This window comes from Perognathus longimembris, chromosome 28 (assembly GCF_023159225.1).
Source record: "Perognathus longimembris pacificus isolate PPM17 chromosome 28, ASM2315922v1, whole genome shotgun sequence".
NCBI classification, from domain to species: Eukaryota; Metazoa; Chordata; class Mammalia; order Rodentia; family Heteromyidae; genus Perognathus; species Perognathus longimembris.
The window spans coordinates 108,265,005-108,279,941 of record NC_063188.1 but is presented as its reverse complement, the minus strand read 5'-3'; the positions used below and the strand labels follow the sequence as shown (position 1 = coordinate 108,279,941).

At 37.4% G+C, this 14,937-nt stretch overlaps 1 protein-coding gene across 2 annotated transcripts in view; it reads right to left on the bottom strand.

Moving 5' to 3' along the window:
* The window catches only part of Arhgap6 (Rho GTPase activating protein 6), a 425,153-nt gene that overhangs the window by 92,602 nt on the left and 317,614 nt on the right, over positions 1-14,937 (bottom strand). The window lies entirely within an intron of this gene.

Below are 14,937 nucleotides of genomic sequence, written 5' to 3'. Positions count from 1 at the left end.
GAGAGAGAGAGAAGAATGGTTAAAGGGAGGTTCTAGGGATGGGAATATGGCCTAGTGGCAAAGTGCTTGCCTCATATACATGAAGTGCTAGGTTTGATTCCTCAGCATCACATATATAGAAAAAGCCAGAAGTGGCACTGTGGCTCAAGTGGTAGAGTGCTAGCCTTGAGCAAAAAGAAGCCAGGGACAGTGCTCAGGCCCTGAGTTCAAGCCCTAAGACTGGCAAAAAAAAAAGAAAGGAGTTTCTAGAAGCCTTTGGTTTCCTGATATTTTCATTTGTGAATATTAAGTAAGAATCAAACACAAACATTTCCTAACAGATAACATGCTCTATTCAGTACTGTATAAGAAACTATGGTTTCTTTAGCTCTGAGTAATTTTATTATTTGAATATAAGTATTCAACTCACCACTGAAAATTTACTAATTCCATTGTCCACCAATTCTTCTTTCTATAAACGATAATGTCAGAAAGAACAGATAGACATAAACAAATGTCATTGTTTTCCACTTCCTATCCCATGAACTGTAAGTCCACTGTCCTTAGAAGATTTTCAGATATATGCTGCTCACTTCATTTTTCAAAATATACAAATGCAACCTTTTTTCACCCCTCAATCTTTTAATAATAACAAGGAAAATGATAAATGTTTTGACTAAAAAAGCTAACAACTTTGAATACTTGTTTTATGTCAGATTATGCTAAGCACTTCAGGTTTACAGTTTTGTTTAATCTGCACATCTGCTTGTGCTAAATATTAATAATATATGGATTTTAGAGCTGAGCAAACTGAGGAACAGAATGTAGATATTTTGTCTGAGGTTACATAGTCAGAATGGAAACAGAATTTGTTAGAATCAGGGCCCTCAACTCTTGAAGTTACCTGCAAGGAGACAATTTCCATTCCCTGGAGATACTTTTGGTTATCAATAGAAGGAGAACTATATTTAATATTGAATAGGTAGTTGCTAAGCATAATGGGAAACATTATACAATGCACAATTATGATATCATCATTAGTTCTAAGATTAGGAAACACTAGTATATTAATGCCTTTAAATGGCAGGGTGTTTTGAATGGGATGTTTTTGGGTAAGATATGTGATTCTCATTTTCAAGTTAGAAACTTCTATCTGCAACCTGGGCTGGTGGGTTAGCATCATTGCATCTGGTGCATGTTCTTCTTTTTTGCTGGCCCTGGGACTTAAACTCAGGACTTGGGTGGTATCCTTGAGCCTCATCGTGCTCAAGGCTAACACTCTACCACTTGAGCCACAGTAACATTTCCAGCTTTTCTGAGTAGCTTATTGGAGATAAGGGTCTTACAGAAACTTTTCTGCCCCAGTTGGCTTCGAATTGCAATCTTTAGATCATAGCCTCCTGAGTAGCTAGGATTACAGGTAGGAGCCACTGGTGCCTGGCTATGGTGCATATTCTTATAGCCTCAGTTTGTTTAAAAGTTTAAACTGGAAATTTTAATCTATGCACTGACCTTCTGGGACATTAAGTCAGTTTGTCTTTCTGATTTTCAATAGACATGTGACAATGATAGTGTCTTGCTAGAGAGTTTTCGGAAGAGATCATGAAGAAATCAGTGGTTTTCATTAGCCTTATCTTGTACTCCTGAAGATGAGACACAAGAGCAAGTCCTGTATCATAAATAATGGCAGTAGCAAAGGGATGCAGCCATAGTACCTTAAAAGTAAAGATGTGTCCCGGGAACATTTCTGCTGCAACTACTCAAAATGTAATAATGCATAACATTTGACCCACCAATTCCATTTTAATAATCTATTTTATATAAATATATATGTACAAAATATATTCACAAATATATTTAATTTAATGCCATCTTTGATAGCAAAATAACCTCCAACACTAAAACCAATAGAAATGTGTAGACATATTCATCAAAAGATGTGCCAGAGCTCAAGACTGTTATCCTAGCTACTTGGGAGATAGAGATCAGGAAGGATTGCAGTTTTAGGCCAGACTAGCCAAAATGAAGTTTGTGAGATTCCATCTCAACCAATCTGTGAGTGTGGAAGAACATGGCTATTATCCCAGCTGTACGGAAGTACAGTGGATGGGTGCATTAGCATGTGCCTGTCATTACATAGGAGGACTGTAGCTCAAGCTAGCCTAGGTATAAAGTAACAAATACCCAATGCAAAAAGGGGCTGGAGGTGTGATTCATGTGGTAGAATGTCTGCCTACCAGGCTTGAATCCCTGAGTCCAATCCTTACTACTGCCAAAAAAAGATATTCCAGAATTTTCATACTGGCATTATTCATAACAGCCCTACCATAAACAACCTAAAATGTCCATCAAAGTAGAGTGGATAAATTGTGGTTTATTCACACATGGAAAACGACATGGCAGTGAGAATGAAAAAAACATTCCAACCACCTACAACAATCCTGATGAATCCCACAGATATCACATTGAACAAAATAATTCCCACAAAAGAAAGAACGTTAAAGCCAAGCACAAAAACGGTTCAAACCAAGTTTGGCATGAAAAGACAGAATAGGAATTACCTCTAGGGAGAAGTGAATGGAAAAGGTCTCAGGGGGCCCTCCAGGGTACAAAGCACTAAGATGCAAACATGTGACATGTGAACTTTTTGAACATATATGTGTGTATACAATATTTTAATTATATTATAGTATAATATCATATTATGTTATATATGATATTATACCTGTATTCTGTATTATATTAATTATATAATACTAATTAATAGAATAAGTATACATTCATTTTATACTTAAAAAATCAACAGTGTGCATGTCATTCAATGGGTAATTAACTAAACTACAGGTTATCTAGTCAATGGGCATTGTGCACAAACACAAAGAATAATGAAGTAGCTTTTCCTTTATAAACTTGTAAAGATGTCCACTGTAGGTAAATTTAAACAATGACGTTTCAGAAGTATATAAATCACGTGTCTATTAAATTTCTCAGAAACACTTGACATTATATTCTGAAATAGTTAATAGTGGCTGTTATTTACTGGTGGGACTTTTATGGGTGCAGATACCATGCCAAATCATTTCTATATTATTGGGACTTATTTAAAAAGCATGTATTATGTGTATACTAAGCCAAAAAGAACTTACCGAAAATTAACATAAAGTGCCTTTCAGTTTGAGATTGCTATTATTTCCTCATTTGGGAAGATTTGGATTTTTGATGGATGAAGGAAATAGTAACAGAATAAACACAGTGTTTTGCCTTTGGGGTTTCTAACCAAACCCAGTGATAGAGGTCATGTTGGTGGGTTGTTGGCAATCTTAACAATTGATTCAAATTAGCACTCGTTTGCAGGCTGTTCCACATTCAAATCTAGTTGTGGTATGGCCACCCACCACAAACAGGATTTTTGGCCACACAAGGAAAGTGTCTACAAAATAGCAAAACAACTAGATTTGTTTGATTAAATGAATAAAACCATATACTTGGAGGAAAAAAATCACAACAGCTACACTCAAAGTAACCCATTCAGATGGGTGGTTCACGAAATGCACTAAATTCATTGAATCAACATGCTAGCAAGCCTCATGTGGATTCTGCGAGAAATCCTGTTTGAAATTAAAGACTTGTGACCATGGAAAACACATTTTGTTCACCACTGGCAAATGTTTTCTGTGTGATTACTGTGAATCTGCTATTGGGCAAAAATTTTGTGGCTATAGTATTATTTTCTGAATCATAAATGATATTATGTTGAGTGTTCTTAATTCTATCTACAACACTGAATAAAAAAATCACCTGGAAAGAAGGATCCATTGATTTGAGCAAAGTTCATGAAATTGTAACTTTTCACCTAAAGGCCAATAGAAAAATACAACAGTTAACTCAAGGTAGAATAGACTACCTTCTGTGGATCTCAACACTGGCTGCACATAATAAATTGAATAAAAATTTCTGGAGATAGCATTTGGCTATTAGTGTATTTTGAATCTCCCAGGATGAAAAAACTTAAAGCAGATGGGGCCATAGCACAGACCAATTACATTAGAAAGTAGGTAGAACAATGCTTTTATAAAGCACCACAAATGGTTTTCAATGCACTCTTCACTGAGAACCACTCTTCCTAAATTTATATATATTTTTTTTTCTCAAATTTTTATTTTCAAACTGACGTACAGAGAGGTTACAGTATCATACGTTGGGCATTGGATACATTTCTTGTACTGTTTGTTGCCTTGTCCCTCATGCCCCCCTCCCTCCCCCCTTTCCCTCCCCCCCGCCCAGATGTTCAGTTCACTTACACCAAACAGTTTTGCAAGTATTGCTTTTGTAGTTATTTCTCTTTTTTTACCCTGTGTCTCTCGAATTTGGTATTCCCTTTGAATTTCCTACTTCCAATACTAAATTTATATTTTAAAAGAAGTTAGTGATAGCCTTCTAAGAAACATTCTTAAAAAGAGACCAAATACTATCTATCTGTTTTTCTCTCTTTAATTTTGCTAGAAAATAATCATAAGGTACTATTCTATCACGTTATAATTTTGTTTTTGTTTTTGCCTCCCTAGTGGACTGACTTTATAAGTGGCCCCAGGCTAAGTAGGCTTCTCAGATAGGACACGTATCTGGGATATGGCAGGACATTTTTTTTCTTATTTATTGTCAAAATGATGTACAGAGAGGTTACAGTTTCATACCTTAGGCCTTGGGTACATTTCTTGTACTGTTTGTTACCTCCTCCCTCATTCCCCCTCCCCCTCCCCTCTTCCCTCTCCCCCCCATGAGTTGTTCAGTTGATTTACACCAAATGATTTTGCAAGTATTGCTTTTGGGGTCATTTGTCTTTTTATCCTTTGTCTCTCGATTTTGATATTCCCTTTCACTTCCCTAGTTTAATACCAGTATATAGAGTATCCAGTGTACTCAGATGAGATACAGTGATAGTGCGGGTACAACCACCATAGAAGCTACGGTTTCACATGGCATGTTGAAAGTGATTACAACAGTGATATAACAGTTGTTTCCATAATATGGAGTTCATTTCACTTAGCATCTTCTATGCGTTCATAGGGGCATAGCTATTAGGCTCTTGTGATCCTCTGCTGTGACTAGCCTAAACCTGTGCTAATTATTCCCTATGAGGGAGACCATACAGTCCATGTTTCTTTGGGTCTGGCTCACTTCACTTAGTATAATTTTTTTCCAAGTCCTTCCATTTCCTTACAAATGGGGCAATGTCATTCTTTCTGATAGAGGCATAAAATTCCATTGTGTATATGTACCACATTTCCCTGATCCATTCGTCTACTGAGGGGCATCTGGGTTGGTTCCATATTTTAGCTATGACACATTGTGCTGCGATGAACATTGTTGTGCTGGTGGCTTTAGTGTGTTCTTGTTTGTGGTCTTTTGGGTAGATGCCCAAAAGTGGGGCTGCTGGGTCATAGGGGAGCTCTATGTTTAGCTTTCTGAGGAATCTCCATACTGCTTTCTAGAGTGGCTGAACCAGTTTACATTCCTACCAACAAATTTTTTTGCCAGTCCTGAGGCTTGAACTCAGGCCTCGGTGCTGTCTCTGAGCTTCTTTTGCTCAAGGCTCTACCAGTTGAGACACAACTCCACTTTTGACTTTTTGGTTGTTAATCAGAGATAAGAGTCTCACCGACTCTTCTGCCTGGGCTGGTGAACCACGATCCTCAGATCTCAGCCTCCTGAGTAGCTACAAGTACTGGTGTGAGCCAGTGATTTTATGTTTCATGTAAATTATTTATGGATGATCCCCAAGTAAAAATGGGATTATATACAGATATTCTTGCCATAAGATAAAAGTATCCTAAGTCAAAATATGTAATATTCCTAGCCTACGAAAGACTGTAGATTACCCTAGTTCAAACATGCTCAGAACAATTACATTAGTCTATAGTTGGGCGAAATCATCTAACACAAAATCTATCATGTAACTCTTTGAGTACTGTATTGAAAGTGAAAAGGTGATTGCTTGTGTAGGCCCACATTTGCACCATCACAAAGATTAAAAAATAGAATTGAGTCATCATGATACATATCCTGATATCTATGAGCTTTAGTTACATCATTCCATTTGAAAGGCACAACAATTCTGTGCAGAGCATATTGTTTCCCTCATTTTATACATGGGGAAGTTTATAGAAGTAATCTCTTGGTCTCACAAAGAACAGAATCAAGAGTTCACAGCCTATGTATTGATGTAGTGCCTGCACACTTAAAAACAGTGTGTTAAAGAATACCAGAAGAGCACATATTATGAGATAAATCCTCTTGTAGGCACTAGAGATCGGAAAAGAATCAGTGTACAGTGCTGTCTGTTCTACACAGAGCTTGTAGTCTAACTAAATGGTCAACATTAGCTGGCCAGTTTCAAAGGATTCAAACCTACAGGTAGGGTTTCTGAATTGGGAGGCGACAAGTCCTTCCAAGAATTTTCCTCTATGACACCAAATTTTAGTGAGAAACAAAGAAAAATGCTCCACGGGGGAAGAGACCCACGTCCCTGTCGTCACAACAGAGAAATATGCTAGGCCAGGGGGACTTAAAGATTGCAAGTGGAGATAAAGTTGCTAGTCAGATAGTGTTAAAATAAGGAGGCTGTCCTGAATATGCACCTGGGCCTCTGACAATTACAGCAGTACCTAAAATGTGCAGCAGAAGGCACAGATTCTGTCAAAGGGATATGGCATGAGAAAGACTCAAACAGACATTGCTGGCCTTGAAGATGGAGGAAACATATCATGAGCCAAACATTATGGGATAACACCAAAACTGGGTTTTCCTATCGTCACCAGACATTAGGATTTTAGCCGAGTATAACACATTTCAGACATCTGATCTATGGAAAGATAATACAATAATAAATTTGTGTTATTTTGAAGCACTAAGTTTTTAATCATTCATTAGATCAGCAATAGGAAACCAATACAAATTTGTGTTCCTAGCTTTAGAAGAGGGGGAAAGAATATGGGTAAAAAGAAGGTAGGCTGAGTGCCAGTGGCTTGTGCCGGTAAGCTTAGCTACTAGGGAGAACAGGAGAATCCCAGTTGGTGGCTAGCTAGGCAAAAAGTTCACAAGATGGTATGCCAATCAATGTCTAGGCTTGGTGGCATGCACCTGCCATTCTAACCATGCAAACGGCTAACGTTGAAAGGGTTGTAGTTCCAAGTATAGCAGCTAGAGTACAATAGTTCATGAGAGTCAATCTCAAAAGGAAAAGCTTGACATGGGGTCCCATGTTTGTCATAACAGCTACAGTAGGAAGTGTAAACAGAAGGATTATGGTCCAGGCCAGCCTGGACAAAAAGTGAGACACTATCTTAAAAATAACCAGAGCAAAAAGGGTTTCAAGCAGGGCGAAAGTAGAAGTGGGAGAGTGCTGCCTCACAAGTTTTAACCTCAGTACCCCAAAACAACAACAACAACAAAATCCCTGGTGGTTTTGGTTCAAAGCTATCATCTTGGTCTTTTATTCATAAGTACTAAAAGAGAAACTGCCTTTTAGCAAGATTCTCAGGCTAGTCACATGGTTTCAGACAAGTCCCAGCTACTGGTGGTACCCAGTGGTTCCCAAGCTTTAAACATTCATCAGAATCCCAGGGAAGCGTGTTACAACGCAGTTCTCTGGACCCCACCCCCAGAGCTGTGTATTCCGTAGGTGTGGGTGTGGGTGGAGCATGGTAATGTGCATTTCTAAGAGGTTCCCAGGTGATGCTACTGTTGCTGGCCCCACCCTCTGGGAACCAGTGATTTGGACAATCCTAAGCAACTTACGAAGCAACATAGTATTACAGTAAAATTCACAACGGCACCATTTTTATAGCTGACATTTCATGAGCAGGCAACTGACCTGTCCACAGTCTGTACTTCCTACTCTCTAAGTGAAAAGGGCACCACGGAGTGGCAGGATTGGGGTAGCACTTGTTGGCAAAAGTCCCCACACTTTCAGAACATGACAGGATTTAGCGCATTGATATATTTTCCTAAAACTCAAAAGATTTTATTCACATGTATTTGAATTTTTCTCTCACAGTATTCTGTACGGAATAATAGAAAACTGTCCAGACTGACATGCTCCACATCTTGGGAGAGAAACTGCGGTAACTTGAATTTACTTGAGCAAGGCTTCACAACCTCAGCACTACCAACATTTAAGGTGGAATTTTTTTTCTACTTTGGAGGATGCCCTATACATTGCTGACCATCTAATCACATATCTGACCCCTCTACCTACTAGCAATCAGTAGCATCTTTTCACCCCACTCACCCCCAACGCAGTCAGACATTACGAAACATCTCATGAAGGCATCATCATCCTCCGGAGCCTACTGGCTCATTTAATTGGCGTGGATGTTTTTAAGCTGATGGCTATTGGGGATATGAGTGAGAATTGAGGGTAAAGAATTTTTCTAGTATGTGTGAGGCCCTAGGTTTCCACCCCCAGCACCATAATAAAAAAGTACGAAAATGTGACAATGACAACTACTTAGTAATAAAGAGATTTGGGAAGCAGTCATTGAGTCCCCCAGCATATCCGAATGGAACATTTCCTCAGGGACACGAGAATCTCAGGCTGATACTTTCTTAAAGGAGCTGAATAGGAAGCAGGTCTATGAGTCTTTCCAGATGGGCCACTGTGCAGTAGACTTTTCCCAAAAATGTTGCTGTCATGTGAGACCCAACTTTCTTCAGATGCCCTGTCTACACTACATTGTAAATGGAAGGGTAGAAGAATAGGTAAAGGGGGAAAATCTTATAAATACACACACTGAAAATCTTGAAAACATCTGGGAAACAGTGGCTCACACCTGTAACCCTAGCTATCTAGGAGGCTGAGATTTGAGGATCATGATTTGAAGCCACCTTGGGCAAGAAAGTCCATGAGACTCTCCTCTAGTTAGCCACTAAAAAGCCAGACATGGAGCTGTGACTCAGGTGGTAAAGCATAAGCCATGAGTGAAAATGCAAAGGGAGAGCATCCAGGCTCTGAGTTCAAGCCCAAGTACTGGTACAAAAAAAGAATCTTGAAAATATCACTGACTGTGCTTTTTAAAATAAAATCAAGTCAGCTTGAATTCAGCAATATCCCTGAAGTAAACAAAAGCTAAAAGCAACGTAATATAAATGCTTCAATCCATTAAAAATAAGAAGAAAGCTAACATTTCAAATTTACAGAGAACTCCTATGTAATAACCTACTCATAAACACAGTCTGAGTTTCATGAAAGATTTTAGCCTGATATACAAAAGGTACCAATTCCTAGAGGGTCAAGGTTATGCAGACTCAAGCAGTTTGAGAAAACATTTCCTTGAAGTTGAGAGTAAGAAACATACCTACTTCGATAATTTTATGATTCCCACTCTGAATATGGTAGATCCTTATACTTCCTGAGCAGAAAGAGGTAATGCTTATGCTCTGACATTCTGAAATGTCCCTGCTTCAAAGGCTCACATATTTCCTCTAGCCCTTTCACTCTTGAGACTAAGTTAGATTACCAGGATACGATCAAAGTGTGATTTCCCACTTGTTTTCATTAGGCATGGTACAAATCAAATCTCATGCTTCCTTTTGTTGCTCAACAAGTATGTATAGACCATAGAACAATTTTAAAGCTGACTTAAGCAAACCTCCTGAAAACTCATATATCTTTATGGTTATTGCCTAGAAGAGTCCAAATCCACATTAAGATACTTTTTGAATTACTGATGTTTCATAATGACTATAATTATTGAGGGTTTATAATGAATGTAAAGACCATTGGCATATGCCACTTGATTTTATTTTTAAATGACACTGTATTTTTAATAAGCTTGAGAATGGGTAATTTTCCCCACAGGATATACTTTGGTAAATAACTTCATTTAAATCACTATCGTGGCCAGGTATAATGGCTTATGCCTGTAATCCTAACATTGAAAGAAATGGAGATTACTAGAATCATAGTTGAAGGCTGGCCAGGGGAAAAAAAAATGTTGGTGATAATCCATGGCAACGAACAAGCTGGGCTTGTGTGTTTGTCTTCCTAGCTACATGGGAGGCACACATGAAGTGATCATAGTGTGTGGTTGGCATGGGCACAAAGCACGAGATCCTTTCCGAAAAAATAACTCAAAAGCGTAAAGATCTGATTGTGTGATTCAGGTTATAGAGTGTGTGCCTAGTAAGGCATTGAGAGTTCAAACTCCAGTATTTCTCCCATAAAGAAAGAAAAGGAAGAAAGAAAAGAAGGAAGGAAGGAAGGAAACAAAGAAGGGAGGAAAGAAGGAAGAAATGATTGTGTTTCTTTCTTCTTGTTCATTTCTTCACTGTTTTCTAAAAGGAATCATACCATTTCAGAACTCAAGATCTAACGTCTCCTTAAAGGGTCCCTAAAACTGTAGTGTCCCTGTAAGAGCATGCTGGGTCTAAGCTCCAATTCCATTTCACACACCCATACACCCCTAGATCAGTTCTTATATAGCTAGAGACATGTGATTCTCTATGGGGGTCACTGGGCCTACCGTACATGTGCTGTATCTGGTGACACATTTGTTTTGCCATATTTTTGAGGTGTGTGTTTCTTCTGGCATTTACAGGGGAGAGACCTGGAACGTTTCTCAAAATCCCACAGCAAGGAATTATCTAGCCCCAAATGCCAAGACTGCTAGCTATTCTGAGAGGTCTGTTTTCTAACCACATGGCATATTTATGTCATATGAAATATTTTGAAGAGGCAAGTAGATAGAGACAGAGAGTTGATTGGAGGTTGTCTGGGGCTAGGGCCAGGGGAAATAGGGAGTGACTGCTAATGGCTGTAGGATTTCTTTTCAGGTGATAAAAATGTTCCAGAGTTAGAGTATGATGATACTTGTAAACTTTGTAAAGTTAATAAACATATTTAAAGCCATTCAACTCCACATTCCAAACAGCAAAAGTTTATGATATATAAATTAAAAATAAAAATATTAAAGTAATTTGCATAGATCTTTTCATTAAATAGCATTTATTTTTCAATAACTAATATTACAGAGCATTTTAGTACTTCTAGGTTTCCCTAGAAAATCATCTGTGGTTCCCCAAAAGAAACTCCATGTCCTTTAGACACTCACTTATTCAACTCTTCTATAGCCCCTAGGAATAATAAATGTACCTTCTCTATGGACTTGCTCTTCTGAGTACTTTCTAGCAACAGAAAAGTACATGTTCATCTATGTTTGGTTCCTTTTACTTAGTGTAATCTTCAAGGGTCTTCTGCATCACAGCGTGTATATTATTGCTTCATTCCTTTTTGTGGTAGAATATATTAATATACAGTAGAGATACAAATATATTTAGCCATGTTTCTTAGGTCTTGGGCATTACAGTTACTTCAAAAGTATTTTATCTTACTGAATTAAGAATTCTGGAGCCATATAGGATGCTCTTGCAAGCAGAATTCACAGGGAAAGATGGTGCTAAGAGCAAAATGATGATTAAGGTGATGTATCAAGCAACATAAAAATCATGGCAATCTTCAGGTGCCAGTGGCGCATGCCTGTACTTCTAGTGAAGCCAGCCTTATTTCCAAATAACCACCAAAGAACAAGAAGTAGTGGTGTGGCTTAAGTGGTAGAGTAACAGCTTTCAGCAAAAATGCTAAGGGACAGCACCCAGGCTCTGAGTTCAAGCACAGAAATAATGATCATCTTGTAATTCTAAGCTTTCTTTCTCATTCTACCAGAGGGGGAAAAACTATCAGACAAACTTATATGTACCTTCCAGAATTTTCAAAAAGGTTATTGTCTCTGTTTAGTTTCTTCCAAGTAAAAATTTCCTATGTCATAAAACCTATTAGTAGAACTAATTTCTGGTCTTATCCCTGATTTTTTCAATTCACAGACTTATATTCGTTTTGGATTTAGTTAATACTTCAAGTAGACATACTATTTTCATTTTTAAAATGGAGATTTGGTATTAGAACTAGGGAAGTGAAAGGGAATATCAAAATTGAGAGAGAAAGGATAAAAAGACAAACAACTCCAAAAGCAATACTTGCAAAACCATTTGGTGTAAACCAACTGAACAACTCATGGGGGGAGAGGGAAAAGGGGAGGGGGAAGGGGGAAATGAGGGAGGAGGTAACAAACAGTACAAGAAATGTACCCATGGCCGAACGTATGAAACTGTAACCTCTCTGTACATCACTTTGACAATAAATAAGAAAAAAATAAAGAAAAAAGAGAAAAAAATTAAACAGAACACAAGGTATTTAAAACAAAAGAGAAAATATCGAAAAATAAAATTCTTTAAAATTAAAAAATAGAGATTCTTAACTGCTACTGCTGTATTTTCTATATTTTAAGGAAGTGTTGGAGAGACTACCAGTTGGAAAGACACTTGGGCCTATGTCTATGTGAGAAGAGCCCTTAAGAGAAACAATAGCTGCAATAATAACACAGCCAGAAATGGTCTGTGACACAGATCATTTAAAAATAGTATTCTGATATTTTACATTCATGCTCTTGTAGGCAGTTCTGGAAGAGATGGCGATGAAATGTATGCAACTTAAGTGTGAAACAATATATGATTTGTATTTCCAGGAAGAATAGAAGAAAACTCCATAAATCTGGTGAGCAATTTCCTCCTTTAGCAACTACTAAAATTGTCACCCTTAATATTAGAAATAATATTTGAGTCAAAACACATGCTGATCCAAGTGTGATAGTATATACCTACAATCCCAACTACTAGAGAGGCACAAATGGGAAGTCTGGAGTTGTAGTTCAGTGAGGCCTTGTCTAAATCAATAAGGTGGGCATAGTGGTATATACCTTTCCTCCTCACTAAGTGGGAGGTATAAATAGAAAGATCATAGTTCGGGAACTTATTTGAAAAATAAAGTAAAAAAAATGGATGGAGGCATGGCTGAGAAGAGAACCTGCCTAGCAATCACAGGGCCCTTAGTTAAAACCCCAATACAAAAAAATTAAACAATAAGCACAACAAAAATATAGATACTAAATAACATAATCGTGTGTCTCTACTAAGAATTTCTTATTTTCCAGGTAGTCTGGTAAATGCACAAGAGTCAACTACATTGGCTAAGATCAGGCATTTGGGGCCATAGGCCTAAGCACTATTCTGACTTAGCCTGTCCTCTGCCAAAAATCACATTTCCTCTACCTTAGAATATTGCCCTAAAAAAAAGCTACAGGTCTGTGTATGTGTGTTGAATCCTAGTAGGAAAGTACAACTTACTTTGGTGTATTTTGTCCAATAAACAGAAATAAAAGTGCTTAACACAGTAATATAAAAACAAACATTACTGTGTTACCTCTGTTAACACAGATGTAACATTTCATTCCCGACAGTTACCAGTTAATTATAACCCAAACAACACACAGTGCATCTGCATATAATTTCTCTTATTGAAAGTTGCACTACCAGATATTTAACAGATGCCTACAGACCTTTCAAATTACAAGCTGCACAAATTCTTCCCGTGAATGCTTATATTATTAAGATATTATCTACTTATGATCTAAAAAGGCCTTCTCACTTTTAAAAATATTTCTGGGGTATGGTTTGTATTTTATATTCAATTTACCCACTCTCCTCCCAAGAAGGAACATTAACTAAACCCAGGGTCTATGACACTATCACTTAATCAATACTTTCATAGCAGAACTGAGAGCTATTATGTCCTAAGTTTCTTGTACTTTTCCCATACCTCTATTGGATTCATGGATTATTAAAAAGTTATAAAATCTTGGCTACCCAGGATATTTCAGAAATGAGTCCTTTAGATAACTATCGTTAATGTTTTAGTTCCTATCTGCCTAAATGGAGAAAGAGAGCAAAAGGATTTTAGACAAAGGAAATTTTTTTTCCTATCCTTTTTAGCTATTAGCTACCAACACACCCCAAATATGCTAGATTTGTTAGTGAGGATAATTTTCTATATTTTCACAGTGGCGTGGCTAACTTGTCTACATTTTCGGCAATTAATTATCTGACATAGAATTAATAAGAGAGCCCCCCTTCCCCCCAGGTTACCAAAGAGCTTCCAAGGAAATGTAAGACATGAAGTCTGACTTCTAAGGGTTGTTATGTGGCCAAGATCCAAATGTTTATCAGAACCTATTAGAGATGAAGTGCCAAAATTCCAGAAAAAACAGCTAGAGAATGACATTGTCCTTTGAATAAGTATCTATAGAAGAAACATGAAAACTAATGTTGGCTCCACTTACTCAAGAATATTTACTCCTGAAATTGTTCCAGCATATTGGACAATTCTCAGCATGCTTTAATGGAAGTCTCAAGAGTTGAGCTCCTACAACTGATAAGACTTTAGAAATCTTAGTATCTGATGTCTTATTCTGCTACTCCAAAAGCTGCTGATATCCAGGAAGCAAGCCAGGGAACATAGCCAAAACCAAAAAAAAAAAAAATATCCTGCCAGAAGTTAAAATCCAATGCTACAAAACTGAATTTCTTGCGCTTTTCTCACGGGTGAGCCCCTGGGAACAGGCCACAGTGACTTAGAGCATTCCTTTACTTTAAGTTGATACATCTCTCTAACAAGCTTGGGCTTATGATTTTTCAGCACACCATAAATTAGAAACAGCAAATTAGAAGGGGAGAAGTTGCTAGCCTAAGCATCCTGGGAACAGCCAAATGTGATGGACTGCAAATCGATACAAAGAATTACAGCTACAAAAAATTGCCTAAGGAACTCAATTATAATTCAAAAAGGTGTTTATTTACTTATCATCTTGGAGAAAAGCTTTCAGAAGCAGTAAGATATACATACTATCTGTCCCTTGTTGTAACATGAATTCATAGGTATCTAACACTTGAATACTTCAAACAGATGCATAAATAATTTTTTTGAATGTTTATTTTTTTATTTTTTTTAAATTTTTATTATAAAACTGATGTACAGAGAGGTTACAGTTTCATACAGATGCATAAATA